Source organism: Mycteria americana, chromosome 4, assembly GCF_035582795.1.
Source record: "Mycteria americana isolate JAX WOST 10 ecotype Jacksonville Zoo and Gardens chromosome 4, USCA_MyAme_1.0, whole genome shotgun sequence".
Lineage (NCBI taxonomy): Eukaryota > Metazoa > Chordata > Aves > Ciconiiformes > Ciconiidae > Mycteria > Mycteria americana.
In genome coordinates, this window is record NC_134368.1 from 59478827 (window position 1) to 59494080 (window position 15254).

At 42.5% G+C, this 15254-nt stretch overlaps 1 long non-coding RNA gene across 1 annotated transcript; it reads left to right on the forward strand.

Moving 5' to 3' along the window:
• The first annotated feature begins 7754 nt into the window (after window positions 1-7754).
• LOC142408713 (uncharacterized) lies at window positions 7755-10457 on the forward strand. The gene is made up of 3 exons (XR_012775388.1): window positions 7755-9011; window positions 9519-9610; window positions 10350-10457. It is a non-coding gene; the product is annotated as an uncharacterized LOC142408713 (long non-coding RNA).
• The last annotated feature ends 4797 nt before the right edge of the window (window positions 10458-15254 follow it).

Sequence of the window (15254 nt, forward strand, 5' to 3'; positions counted from 1 at the left end):
GAGGCTGATGAGCTGAAAAGATCTGGGAGCCACATGTGACCAGCAGAACGAGCGTCAGCCTAGAGTAGAGTTTCAGTGGGAGACGACTTTTGGGAAAGTTCCCACAGAAATGCCATTGTAGCATTTCTGTCCTTGCTGGGCCTGATTTCATTTATTCTGAGGCTACTTTACATGTCCCTGGCACTGCAGAAATACCTTAAAGTGGGCATAAAGCACACTTGCAATCACATCAGGGCTCTCTGGCATTGCCAGAAGGGTGCCAAAGGGCTGCTTGTGTCAAGGCAGACCTGGCCCACCGTGTTTATCCATACAGTAGCTTCTGCTGAGTCACAGCGTCTGCCTCACAGCCAGGAAAAGGAAGGGCTTGTTTTCATTAGGGGACATCAATGCTATCTGGTGGCTGCAGAGGACTGGGGTGCAGAGCGTGCCGAGGGAGGGTCACAGGCGGCTTTCTGGAATGCCAAAGCAGGAACATGTTAGTGTGATGAGCGACGCAGTCGGAAAGATATTTTTCAATAATACAACACAACAGTCTATCCTTAAGGCTTAATCTCTCAAGTGTAGAAAGTGGCGGCCGATCCCTCCTCTCCCATGAGAACAGAAGCAAAAGACCTCAGGAGGCTGGATGACTGCACAAGCAGGCAAGTCTCCAGCCGGTTTGCTTGTGGAAGTGTGGGCATCACCTCCTCTGAGGGCAGACCTGCAGGTCCCCTGGCCTGAGTCGGCCTCCAAATTACTGGCCCCTTCAGAGGAAGGAACAAGAAAAGCAGGCTGGGGGAAATGTAGAGGAAAGATAGTAGTTCCTCCAAGTTACAGGCTTTTGATATCTCGGGTAAAGTTTGTTATCCAGCTTATAAGGGGCTTTTTGGGTAGACAGAGTGTCGAGGGAGGGAGTGGTGGGGGGGGTGGCAGTGGGGTAGGTGGTAAGGGGAGGGCTGCCCTCAGAAAGCATAGGTCTCAGTCATCTTGTTTGGTGCAGGAGATGGGGCTGTGGAAGCCAACAGGTTTCTGCTGACGGAAATGTGAACTGACAGCTGCAGCCTTCCAGCAACCTGCTAGATGCAGGAGGAGGCAAGAAGATAAGCAAGGGCACCCCTCAGTCCTCCCTCCGGATGCTGAGGGCATAGTGAAGTCTAGAGTTGAGAGGTCCTACCTCTGAGGGAACTGTCCTGACCCCTGGCTGAGAAAAAAATATCATCCCACTGATTTCTCAACTGATATCTAAGTATTTTATATGAGAGACTGGTAATTTGGGGAAAGCTGCAAGGCAAGCATTTCAGAGGCCGTCACCCCCGCTGCTGCGAGACTGCTAGGATGCAGCGGAGAGGTTCTGGTCTCTGCCTCTGTTGGAACTGATTCCTGATTTATATCAGATCGTACAGTACCCCCCAGCACCACCTTCCTGGATCCCTGTCTCCTGTATTGCCAGGGTACCATTAAGGGCCTCTAGCCAGCATACTCCTGTGTACATGACGAGGATTCATGCCCTCTCAGGCAGAGAAGGGATTTGAGACTGGGTGAGTGCTCTATCCACTTTTAAATAAGTGGGACGTGCAGGGGCCTTCTGCAGTTTTGTGCATCTGGCCCTTTGCTTCATTTGATTCTCCTCCAAGTGCCCACAAATAAAATGTTTCATACTGAAAACATGTTTTATGCCCAGTGAAATGGCTTGCTTTCACTGTTGTGAGAAAAGAAATGAAAATTTCAGAAGGGTTGCAGTCAGGACCCTCGCCTGCCGTCCCTGTTTGGTTGCCAACCTGAAAAATCAGTTATTCCCCTAGTCCAACTCCAGGCATAATGTCAACATGTAAGGAACGGATCATGAAATGTCTTACTGTGGTGAGCGAGGGCTTTGGAGCTTCTACCCAAGAGACTTTTCTTGCTGGGAATTGATCTCTCATGCTTAGTGTGTGATTTAAACAGCAACATATCCTGCAATTACTATAAGATAATGTTAACTTATTTTAGAGCATGCCAGGCCTGTTGGTGAATGTTGTCTAATAATTGGTAGTCAGAGGGTTTCTTAGTTGCTTGTGGTAATGTGGTCTTCCTCTTTGCAGGATTATCGGTCTTTTAAGTGGGATCCAACAACTTTCCTCAAAAGAGCGGAATACTAGATTCAGCCAAGAAACACTTTGAAATGATATTTAACCTAAGGCTGCCAGTGTTACAGAACATGAAGGGATAATATTCTCTTTCTCTCTTCTTCAAATTCACATGCACATGATTAATTGCATTATTTATCCATAGCTAGATACTGTATAAAGCTCTGTCTTGATTAATCTCCATTGCAATTCAGCAGTGAAATATTTTGAGGTTACGTGTGGTTTCTGCTCAGTGTTAATTTCTCTGTTTCATTAATATGTACTTTTGCATATATATACAATTCTAATATACTGGAGTTCTACTGATTATTCCTTTTATGCTTGATAAACATCTAGTATTCACTGAAGAAAATGGAAAAAAAAACCTGAAGATGAGCCAAATGGCACAACTGAGAGCAATACCCTGACTTCCCATAGTCTAATCTGTGTGTTTGTGGGATGGTTTTCCTAAAAGGATTCCTAAAAGCATCCTAAGTCACTTCTGCCTTCCTAGGTATATGAAAAAGCCCCATCGTCCCCAGGTTTGGGGACAATGCAGTGTGGGACAGACACGCTAGAGATAGCTCTAAGCTGGATTAAATTCCAGAAGCACCAGAAACATAGTCTGGGATATTTAAAACTGGTCTAAGAATAACACTTAAAGATAGGAAAGGTGTAAAGGAATGAATTAGGTGCTCAGAAGGTTCCCTCTTGTCTCTGTGTTAATGCACTCCTCTCGGCTGCCCAGTCCAGTGTAAGCCTGGAGCTGACACACTTCCTCCAAATTTACTTTGTTATCTTCGTACTAATTAGGGCCAGCCCATTTTTGTGAAGTAGGTTATTGTGTCAGGTAAACAGGCCATCACGGGTGCTCGGCTCCGCTCCTTGTGAGTGAGTGTGCATGAATATTCAGAGGTCTGTGAACCTGAAAAAAGAAAGGCTGGCCTGTCATCCAACAGGTAGCCATTGAGACTTGAAAAGGGCCCATCCAAATCACGTTAACTTCCTTGAGGACTGGTGTAGTGTTGGAAGAATACAGGGCTCAAGCTGCTGGATGCTTGGTTATCTTCCTGCTGGTTTGTTTTGAGGCTGGAGAGTTCTGTTAATATTAGTGCATGTTCACATGAGTCATCGAGTCATGTCGCAATCACACATCCTATTGCTTCTGCTAAAAAGGCTGTGGGTAAAATACACAAGCTCAGATTTTCTTTTCTCTAGGTTTGTTCTGCTGTCTGGGTCTTTTGAAACAAGTTTCCATGTGAAATAGTCCCAAGGTTAAACTCTGTTACTAACCCCCTATGGCGACTAAGCAGTTTCATGAACTGGCTACCGAGATCCTTAAGGAAAAAATCTACACTTCTTGGGCCAGAGCAGGTTTTTGGTTTTTTTATCATGATCCTCAGTGACATGAGACTTTGAAATAGTGTTTCAATTTGATGGGCCATTAGTTTCTTTCTCTTCTGCATAATATTCCTTTCTTGCCTGCGTATTTTTATTGGGATATGACTAATATCCATTTTATATGGGATCTGACTAATATAAAAATATATTTTGCCTCAATCAATGACCACTGTTGCAGACAAATGTAGCTTTTCTGATGTTTGGTTCTCAAGGAGCGTTCAAGAATAGGGTGTGGAGCATCCCTGAGACTGTCCATCTACGAGCTTTGGCTACATTTGGCCACCTGAATCTGTAGACTGAAATTCCACTCTGCTGTGGTCATCTTCTTTCCTTTCATCTCATGCCTTGAATGTCTCCTCCATCTTGTTGAAAAAATAGGGTTGGAAGAGAATGGTAACTCCTCTCTCCTATTTTATTGCCATCTGATGTTTTAGCTACAGATGGTGGCTGACTAATGATGAACATCCTGTTCCCTTCTGCTGCAGGAAGTCCACATAGGAGAGATAAGAGCACAGATGCAGCGGGAGCCTGCTGGGCTCCCCACTGGGGCTGTCTGACTCCCCGCCCTGGAGAAGCTGCTAGTGGCAGCACTGTGCTGAGCTCCCAGAAACTAGGAATGGCACAAGAGATTGCTGTGGAACTCCTGATGCTTCTTGGGTACTTGCAATGGCGATGCGCCTGACCCACTGTTTGTCTGGGTTGTTTGTTTTGTTTTGTTTTTTTAATTAAGTGCTGCCGTTTTCTGAGGTTGGCCATTTTAGTCCACGGTTTGCAATTTTTTATGGCTTCATTTGGAGAAAAATACACCCCTGGTGATAATACCTCTGCTCAAATGTGACTCTTCTACTGAGCGAGTGTTAGTAAAAACGGAATAGATCTTCAGAGCAACACAGTTGTTCAGACTGGAGAAGAAATGCCTGCAGATTTCAACTCCCAGTGTTCCTGTGTCTTGCCTGGGTGGATGGAGTAAAGAAATAAGGAGGTTCTGAACTGTTAAGCTCAGCTGCAGCAAACTCCCCAGCTTTTGCCTGAGAAGATACTACTTCTTGAGCTATACAGAACGCGTAAGCTATTCAGTCTCCCTTGAGACAGGAAAGCTCTGAACTCTCCAAATAAATGCACAGTTGAATCCAGTCCTTCAGTCTTTGAAAGGACCCTGAGCAGAACTTGAAGTTGCCTGGACTGGATATGCTGAACTACTCTTCACTCTTTCTGCTTTTGGCAACTTGGAAACTTATGTCTGTCCAGTTTCAGGAATACTCATCCTCAGGAGTGATAGAGCCTTAAGACGTAGGTCATGGCAGAGAAGATGTACAAAGATTATGTTCACCCCAGCGTGAGGGAGTTGCTAGTTAATATTATTCAATGAATAGGAAAAGATACTAAATTTGTAGGCTAAGTTATTTCTCTGTTTTAATGCTCCATGGATTCCAGCGTTTGGCATAGTGCACTTCATGTGATAAATTACACTTATAGTTTATTTTTACTTGCTTCACTTTTGCCATCACGTTAATAAAGTCCGCAGAACTTACTTGAAAATCCTCAGAAAAGAACTTAGGTAGCCAGCTAAGATATTGTAGCCTTGAGTATTTTCTTCTTTCTCCTACTTGCCTCTCTAAATACTACAAATGCCTGATGTACAAAAAAGGAAGTATTTAGGGATAAACTGAAACTGGATTTAGGAAGCTATATGTCACAAGCATGTAGGTCTAAAAATAGGGTATTTCTACTATTAGTGATAGATATTCTAAGCCTCCCGAAGGACTACACAAGAACTCCTTAGGACCAAGATGATGGATGTTATGTAGCGTCATTTTTAGGCACTTTTCAAAATAAGTGGCTATTTTTCTTGCCATTTGGGAGCTACACAGCAGGATTAATGGTGACTAATGCAGTGTAGGTTTAGACAAAAAGTAGTCCCAGCAAGCAATTTTAAAAGTCTCTCCAATGTTATCTGATATTGTAAATAGGCATACGTGATCACATGACCTGATTTGTTGGCACGAGTATGGGACACTATCTTTACCTTAAAGTAGCATATCATTTAGAATAATGTAAAAAGAGTTTTCCAATGCCCATCCTCAAGTATTCCGTATGTACTGCATTTCACAATATTTTGCTATATATTGTGCATCTTACATGTGCTGTCTCTCTGGCAAAGTTTATCAACAGTTAGATGTTTTACAAGTATCTGTCTGTATATACATTACTGTTGGTGATCCTTCCATTATATTAATTTTACTCAAGGTCACAGGGGAAGCATTATTTCTATGCCTTGGGAAAAAGTTGTAAACCTTATAATAGAGTTGCTTTATAAAACAACAGCTGCAAATACTTTTTCTCCAACCCCCTTTTTTCTCCTGCTTTTTGACACTTTCTGCAAAAGATTAGTAATTTTTGGAAATGAAAACATCATAATCCTATAATATACCTAAGCTCAGAAGTTAAGTTTGGCAATCTTAACTTCAATTAAGCCCTTTTCTTTCCCCACAAAGATGTGAAAATAGAGGAAAAATGATTGAAAGAAATATCCTAGGCAAAAATTCGCAAGTAATCAAGATTGTTGAGAAAAGAATGCCACTTTTGATTTAGAAAACACAGCTAATAAAACAAACAAGCAGTGGACTAATTATAGTTGTGGGGCAGCTATTCTGTGAGTTGCAAAAATGAGGATAATGGTCCACGCTCAGGGGAGAGCAGGGGAGTGGAGAGAGAGGATGCTCAGCTGCGAGTCAGGCGAATTATGATACTTCAGCATGTCTAATTGTCTAAGGCTGCAGTGTGTATAAACTAGGGCAAACTGTATATTATACAAATTAAAAGCAACCCAAGGCTGTCTCCTTTTGTATGAGCTCTGCTCTACTGCAGAAGAGTTGGCTTTGACGGGAGCTGTGTTTTCTGCGTTGCTCGCTGCTTGGCTCTAGCAATATGGAAGTGGAGGTGTTATTCAGTCGGTTTTGAAAGATGCAGTTGCATCAGGACTGTGTTACTGTGAAAGACTATAATTTTGTCTTTGAATGATCTCCAACAGTCCCTCTGCCTTGTCTTCAGAGATCTAAGTTGGCAAGTGCTCAGCGTTGCTCTAAGTCATGTCTTTGGATGTGAACTGACGGTCCTTGTGACCTTCCAAGTTGGCGTGCGGAGTGTTGCACACGGGATGCGCTGAGGGGAACAGGCGCGGTGTTGGAGCAGGGAGGCTTTGCATCGTCTGGCCTCAGGCATCAGAAGTACTTTGATTAGGAGCTTCATCTCCCTGTAGTGGATGCAGAGACAGGCTCCTCAGAGGAGAGACTCAGGGTACCTAGACTAGAAGCCTACCTCTTTCAAAGTTTTTTCTCTGAGTTTTGGAATTACAGCATCTGTAACATCCCTCCTAAAGATATTAAGTCCTGAAAAACTCTTGTTTGTGAAACTACTGAAAGAGATGAGGCCTAACACTTTGAGGAGAGGAAGAGAGAAATAATGGAAGCTAACAAAGTGTAAAAAATTGCAAATAGTGAAGAGAAGGTAGGTTGAACTTCAGTTTTCCCTATGCTTGAACTTCTGTTTTTCCAACATGCTGCCTTCCAAACTCACCAAGCTGTATCACAGAAATGGAAGGTGGCCAGCTCTGCTCCTCAGTTGCCTCCATGGATATTTAACTCTACTAAGCATCACTGTCTGCCTTCTCCTCCCCACATCCCTTGAACTTATCTTTTAATCTTAATTCAGTTCCAGGGTTTTGGTAATGTTTAACTATCTTGTTAAAGATCTTAATTTAATCCGTATATTGTCTTTGAGTGGTAGTAAAAGCTGGCTAACAAGAAAGAAGCTAAACTGTGAACTAACTTTTCTGTGGTGGGAAGGCCTTGAGGCTTGTGTCCCATCACATGCTTTCCTGGACTGGGTCATTCAGCGTCTGGCTCTGTCCCAAGCTTTTCCTAGCACTGGGTGCTGTCAGCTGCTCACGTGGGATGCCAGTGAGCCTCCTGCGTCCTAACGACTGAAACCATTTTGGCTCCAGCCTTACCAAACGTCATTTAATTTTCTTCTGGAGTAACTTAAACCTGTGCAAAAATTAATGTAAGTTAACAGGATACTTAATGTGAAATGAAATGAGTCAGTACAGCATCCACCTATGGGGTACAAATAAAAAGTAAGCAGGTGCTTCTTTTTGGCAGCATCATTTTACGTGGTGCTGAAGCATGGGAGCAGTAGTGCTTTCACTCGGGCAGTATGTGAAATGGGTGGTGTCTTTTGTCATCCTCACATAGGATGAGAAAATACCAGGTAAGGAATTTCATCTTTCAATACCCAAAGTCAAGTTCTGGTTTTAGTTACCCTGCTAGAAACTAAGTAGCTGCTGTCCATGTATCACTGTAAAAAAAAAAAAAAAAAAAAAAAAAAAAGTCTGCCTTGAAGAGATAGGAACATAGGCCCTGTAGAGAGCAAAATCCTTATGCTTGGACAAGGATGCTTAAACCCCTGCCTGTGCTCCCCCTGCACCACAGCTGAGTTTATGAGTAATTTTCATCTTTATAGTGTCAGACTCTCTGGTTCTGTTCGGGACTGGGGGAGTGAATGGGAAAATGCTGAAACCTGTGAGAGGGCCTGAACCCAAGGGCTTACCTGGTTCAGGCTGAAGGCTCATCAGATAGAGGTTATTAAGCAATCAAGTTGGAGAGTGTTTATCAGATGTAACCAGACTTCTGAACTGCTTGAAGTTATCCTGTCAGGAGTTGAAGGTCACAAGTCAGATCCTTCATCAGGTTTCCCTGCAATGAGCTTTCAAAGGTGAGAGCCAGCACTTTGCAAACTGCCAACATAAACATCTCCTTTCATAGAATGCCAGCAAATGTTTGCATATGCAGATATATGCATATGTCTCTAATTACCCAAACTCCTTCCAGGGCCAGAGTAAAAAGAAAGCCACAAAACTGTATCTTTAAACACCCTGATATAAAACCATAGATCTCAGCACACCCGAACTTTGGAGAGTTTGAAAACCTTATCCCGATTTGGATTTTGTCTATAACGCACATCTCTACTATGGCCACAAGTTCAGTACGCTCATGCCTTTTAGTAGTTATGCAAGAAAATACCCAGAGACAGATTTGTGTAATTAAAATCCTGATTACTGAGGGGATCAGCATGTGATGAGGCACGAAATGGTGGCTAATATCTGATGTTATCTTGCAAAAAAGAGAGCCCTAAAGCTTGAATTTGTTTAATGCTCGTTTGGCTTCCCATATTTGAATGATACTGATCATCTTTTGACAAGCATTGCTGATGATAATGGGTGAGAGCAGGAGTGCTACTTGCTTTGGTTTGCATTGCTGAGCATGACGTTTACAAGCAGAGAAAGGCATTTGTTCCAAACCTTTCAAGGAGTGTTTTCAGAGTCAACCTTCTGGAGCTTCACCTTCCCACTTCTGTGGGACTCCGTGCTTGCAGCAGCTGACCAGCTGCAACCCAGCATCACCACCTGCTAGCAGACAACTCCTCCAGTACTGCCGAAGGACACTTCTGGAGCCGGCACTGGTTTGGGTACGTGTCTATGAAAAAGGTTATATGATATGTTTGGTTTCTGGAACGAGGGACTGGATTTGATGACCTAAAAGTCCCTCTGAGAACTAGATATGCTTGTATATTGTGAGCCTTTCTCATGAATTGGAAGCTTGGCAAAGAAAAAGACCAAAATTACTTTATTCCCTCTGAAATTTCAGTGCTTCTGAAAATCACATCCATAGAGAGCTCTAGTTAGACACTGACAAAGAATCCTTGCCTTTAATTAAATTGTAAGTATTTCTTGGTAGTGATTACAGTTATCATTTTAATTATTTCCACTAAGTACAATACCACTGGCTCACACTGGAGCTTTTCAAAATGCTTCTCTCTACCTAGAAGGACAAATAGTGTGCTCTGATCAGTGAACTTATGTGATTTGGAGATACTGTAGTTAACAGAGATTAGTGTTTCTATGATTTTAAAGATTTAGCTGTCATCTTTCATTTACTTTTAAACCTCACTTTTCTTCTTTTTTTTTACCCCGAGGGCATTACAGAAGGAGTTTCTTGTTAAATTTATCTTGGAGTTATCCAAACTGAGAACAGAAAATTAAAGAATACCCACAGTTCCTACAAGAGGTGTGGAAAACGCAGAGATTATTCAAGCATTATTGGGGGGAAAAAAAGGCAAGGAAAGAATGAAGATAAACAATTCTACCATGTAGGTCAAGAGGGCATCCGAACTTGCAGAGGATATTGAGTAGACTGACGATAGCATCCCAGTGCCTGTGGAGTGGGTATGATGTGCCAGAGCTCCCTGGTGAGCAGTCGCCTTGTCCTGCTCATCTACTCCCTGTTGCCCCAACCTTAGAACTATGCAAATCCCCTCCTGTCCCAGCACACGAGCAAGGGGACCTGCTCCTGCTCTTTGATCAAGATGACAGCATCGCTCACATGAGGAGCACATTTGGTGCCATATGATGGAGCATGTGCATCCAGATGAGGTTGCCTGATCTGAGTTGCATGAGTCCTTCCTGTCTCTGGCTAGGGAATGATTTAGGTGGGACCCACTGAATACCTCTAATTGTGAGTAGTATGTATCTGGCCACATGATGAGAAGAAAGGTGTCCTGATGTAGACCGCCCCAAAGGTGACTATCAGAGGCTGTATTGGACAAATTGTCCACCTCAGAAGTAGGCTAGCCACTAAATTAAGTGTTTGTGCTAATAGAACATTTAGTCTATTTCATCCACAGAGGGGAAAAAATCATACTGTAAACTTGCAAATTCAAGATAAAAAATCTTTTTCTTTGACTAACTTAATTTTGCAAGAAATGGATTGCAAAGAGCATCATTACCTATTCTGTTTGTTCTCATAGATGGGACTGTCCCTAATTCACTGAACTCCATATATCTGTCCAGTTCTCAAGGAGGAGGGAAAGAAATGAAAAGCCTTCTCTGTCCCAGCAGGACAGCCGGTAATACAGGCAAGTATTGCACAAGTCCCAGCTGAGAACACGTCCTCCAGGCAAACAGTACCTAAAACCACTGGCTCCGAAGCTGTCTCTCACGTGCCTGAAAATGCCTCACCGGGGACTGAAGGGCTAGTTCAGACAGAAACTAGAGGTTATTTGTATTGGTTAGGGCTCACTGAATTAGGCACAGTAATCAGACAACTTCTGTTCAAAACCACTACCAAATAAAAAGGAAAACAAGATGATTTTAACATTGATTTAATAATTTCAGCAATATGAGGAACTTGAGCTCTCTAAAGCTGGTTATAGGTAATGCAAATGCTACGAGGTGCCATGAAACATAGTAGGTGGAGCAAAATTTCCCGTAGAGGTAAGGGAGAGTTTCTTCAGCTAGAAGAGACTTAGTTCTTGTGGAAGTGTCCTATTTCAGTTTGTATTAGCTGCTGTAGTGTCCTATGAAGTGTACTCGTCCAGTGGGTATGATGATGTCTGTCAGATCTGGTCCCCCGTATTAATTCCTGTAACTTTTATTTATTAATTACTGAGTATTTTTTAAGTGCTCTGCTGGGTGACAATTGCTATGATCACTCAGTCTTCTTTGTTTCAAACTCAGTGTATCTGTGTTTTCCTCCTGATATTTTCCCACTTTCCAAGTGCTCTTTTAAAGTGTTTCTCAGAGGTTCTCTAATTGTCTACATGTCATAATTCCCCAAACCCATTAAAATAAATGTCATCCCAGCCTGTAGCATTTCCATATGTAACCTTGCCTGTAAAAATAAATGAACAGAAATCAAATACTACTTCATTCAAAGTTTCTGCTTCTTAGATGATTTCAAAAAGGCATCTATTATGTTAATAATTTTAGTTATTCATGTCAACCCTTTATCTCAAAACTTGTGCTTTACCTCTTTCAAATACTTGCAGAAACCTTTCATTCTTCTAACCCTCCTCCAGCTCACATCAACTTGTTTTTCCTTTTCTCCTTTTGATTTTTTTTTAATAGCCTTTTTTTTTCCCTTGCAAACCTTAACTGGCTCTGCCTTCTCGTTTAGTTTCTTCCTCCTCCTCCATTTCCAATACAGATTATTCTTTGTCCTTGGAGCTTTGAGTGGTCCCGTGTGAACACTCATCAGTTGCTACTGCTGCTTTGCTGACATGAGTGTTGCAGTGTGCAGAACGGGAGAGTCAGCAATGCTTGGACCTTGATTATGAGAAGACCCTCCCCCTGCTACTTAAAACCTCCCTTGCAAACATTGGAGGGGAGGGGAAACACATAGTGGAGCTGATATATTAATACACATACAATAGCACCAATTGCCTGCAGGAGTAAAAAACCCTGAACACCTAACTTGAGAAGAAAATTAATTTTAAAATGTAGGTCATATGCTAATACAGCTCCCAGTGTAACCTGTGTAGCACCACCAAGCACAACACAGGAGTGGATTGTGCCTTCTTGTTTTTCTTGCTTGCTATATTTGCTGCTTTCTGTGTGTATACAACTAAATTAGCTGTCAGACTCAATGACCACATTAAAGAGAGGATTCCTTCATCTAATGGTCAATAACAAAATGTGTGCATTATTCTTATGGTGGGGACTGCTGATACTCTTCCTTCATGGCTGATGAGCAAAGGAGAGAAAAGGAAGGACTTCTCCCATGACCATGTCACCCAGTGGGCAGGCTGCGTTATGGGGGATGCTTGCTGTCCTCTCTGTCTTGTGCTTTACAGCAGTTGTGCCCGGATGTTCTGGGCAGGGGGCTGGAGAGCTTGGACCTACCAGCAGAAGCAGGCTGTGCTGCGTGGCTGCCTCCTACATGGTGTGACCAGACTTAATGCATGTGCACAGTATGCCTTGGTTTACATGCATAGAGTAGGCCCAGTGCTTTAATGGAAAGTTGGATGTTCCTTCTCCTGCATGCCCCTCACAGTTTGTCCATATATGAAATCTCTGATGGTTGGATGACCGTTCAGCTCTGATGGGATGGTTTTTCTACTGCTGTTGAAGTTGTATCTTTACCACATGGTTCAGACCTTTGCAAAGTTCAGGATATTTAAATGGGGGCTGTGACAGATTTAGAGCTGCACAGTAAGAACTTATGAATACCATATGCTGACTTGGGTTATTGGGCTGTTTACTGCATAATGATATTGTTTAATTTAATACAGGGGGATGGAGAGAAATAGGCGAGGGAAAAAGATGCAAAATAAGCTACTTCTCAAAAAGTTTGAGTAATAAGGGGCAATGCCAAAACAAGAAAGGCAGAGCTTATCAAGAATAAGCAAGCAAGCAAATGCAGAAGTGGTATTTGAAAAAACAAAGTGTCTTAACACAGAGGGGATGGTTGGCTGTTTGAACCCCTAGAGCACCTCTCTGGTAAAAGGCTGAATATGGGTGTCTGAGGAAACTGAGCTTACCTATGTTAGCATCTGGAGGAAGCAAGCATAAAGGCATATAGCAAGCCTATCTGCTCTCACCCACAGAGCCGGGTGAAGTGTGTAGTGTGCGTTAAAACGGGAATGCAGTGATGCCAATTAGTATTGCAGGAGTTTATTTTTATCTCTTTTGGTTGTTTAAAAAAAATCATTGTAAAAGGATTTGTGTTTTCTTCTAAGACCATTTTAAAACATTGTCCTTCAGTTTTTGTATCAAAAGGATTAAATTACAAGTCAAGCAAGACATTGTTTCAGGCCAGTAAATTTCTTTTTTCCTGCCTCAGCTTTTCACTTCAGTAAGAAAAATAAGGGGATTTATGCAGAGCAAGGTCTCTTTTGGTTCTTCCAGCAAACCGTAAGAAAATCAGTCCATACAGCTGTTTATAGTTGGTTTGGTACTTTAAAATGTCCCTCCTCTAAAAGCTACCAATAAAAAAACCTCACAGATTTTGTTTTAAGATGACAGTCTGATCACTGACTAGTTGCAGTCTAACTTTGATGGAAGAACTGGGAACTGGACCTGATAAATGAGAGCAAAGGCTTTATCGAGGACTTCCACCCAGTACAGCAAGTGCATCAGAATAACGCATGTTCCCCATGCTGGCAGCATTGGGCTGGCAAGCAGCTTGGCTACCTCGTATCCCAGGAGCTGTGGAGATGTGGCTCCTGCTGTGCACATAAGGGCTGGATTTCTTGGCAGACCTGTACAGCCCACCTTGATCTCCATGTGTTTGGATCTGGAGTGGTTTGGTATTACTGCTAGCATGTTTCAGCTGGCAAAGCGGGCACAGCTGAGCTAGCGTAGGCATTGCTGAAAGCAGCAGGATCAAGAAATACTGAACAAGAAACTGCCCGTTTAAATGTCTACTTAATTACAGTGGTGCCAGTTTGTCCCATGTTCGTAACAGTTGTGCCAGCATTTTTACAATAAACCTTCATTATCTGAGTTTTATCTGTCCATAAAACGTTGCTTTAGGCAGGCATGTGATATATAAGATAGAAGGGAGGAAAAACGTAAATACCTATTACAAGTTAAGTTATAAGTGGGCATCGTGATTTTGAAGAAAATATTGTAGCTTGGCCCTATCTTGCAGCAAAGGTATGCCAGCTGTGGAGAAGAGCTGGGACCCTTGTTCTCCTGACTGAGCGGAAAGCTGAGAGTCTGTCACCTTGCTGATGACTGCCCAGTGGGGTTGTGTGGTGCTTGCATTAGCTGTCCTGGACAGGATGGCAGCTGGCTGTAGTACTGCGTGCTTTGGTCTGCTAGCCCTCAGTTGAACTGGTGGTTACCACATCTGCTGTGATACAGCCCTCAGACCAAGTCATTTCATGTCTCCGCTAAACTTCCATACCCTCAACCCTTGCATGAAATGACATGACACATTTTCCATCCCCTTTAGCTTCTTTTGTCTTTGCCCTCTGCTTTTATCTTTTGTTTTTGGGTTTGGTTTTCTTTTTTCAAAGTAGGCAAAACAACGAGGTTTTTTTATGATGTATCCCAGCATCACAAGAACCCACAAACGAAAAATTCAGCAAACCAGTGTTACTGATTCCCACACACCTATATGTTTTTCTGTAGCTCTATGCTCTCCTTCTTAGAGGCACAGCTTTCAATGCCCTCTCAAGAGAGAAAAATCATTCAGAATGAGAAGGTCTTTCCCTGGTTGGCTTTTCTAATCTGCTTGACTTTCCTGCCTCTATCTCAGCTGTCCAGGTGCTTCTGTAGTTCCCTCAAACCAGCTTTGACTGGCTCACATCCATTAAAGGGCCTGCTCATTTACAGCACTCTGGTGACATGAGGAATTGGTGACATGGGGGCTATTGCCCCCATTTATTTGAGTAAATGTAGCCCAAATGAGATTTAATGACTTGCCCAAAGTAAAGCAGCATGGGCAGCAAATGACTAAGTCCACTGTGTCACAAGGAAAAGGCAACTTTCCTTCTTTTCTGGGTAACTCATTGTTTTTAAAGAAATTTGGGCAAGATATTTTTAAAAAGCACTAAATAAGATGTTATATGAGACTATCATGTCATACCTTAGTTTATAATCCCATGAGTTGTGTTTTCAGACTTTTACTTGGAGTTTAAAGGTGCAATGTCAGTTTTGCTCATCCATTTGTTACATCTGCAGGTGTTCACTTTTGTTATGTTTGTGCAAATCGGGTATTTAAATGTCAAACCCCCTGATATGATCATGTCTTTGGCTCATCTTCCCTGTGTTGAGCTAACTGCAGGGGCCTCTGATTAAGTAATGGAAATTAACAAGACAAATGTAAACATTTGTTCAAAGGGATTGTACTTGGAAACCTTAATTAGAGGGCATGAAGCCATTAAAGAGTAAAAGCCTGCTGGCCTGGGGCTGGCGGGAACACTGGC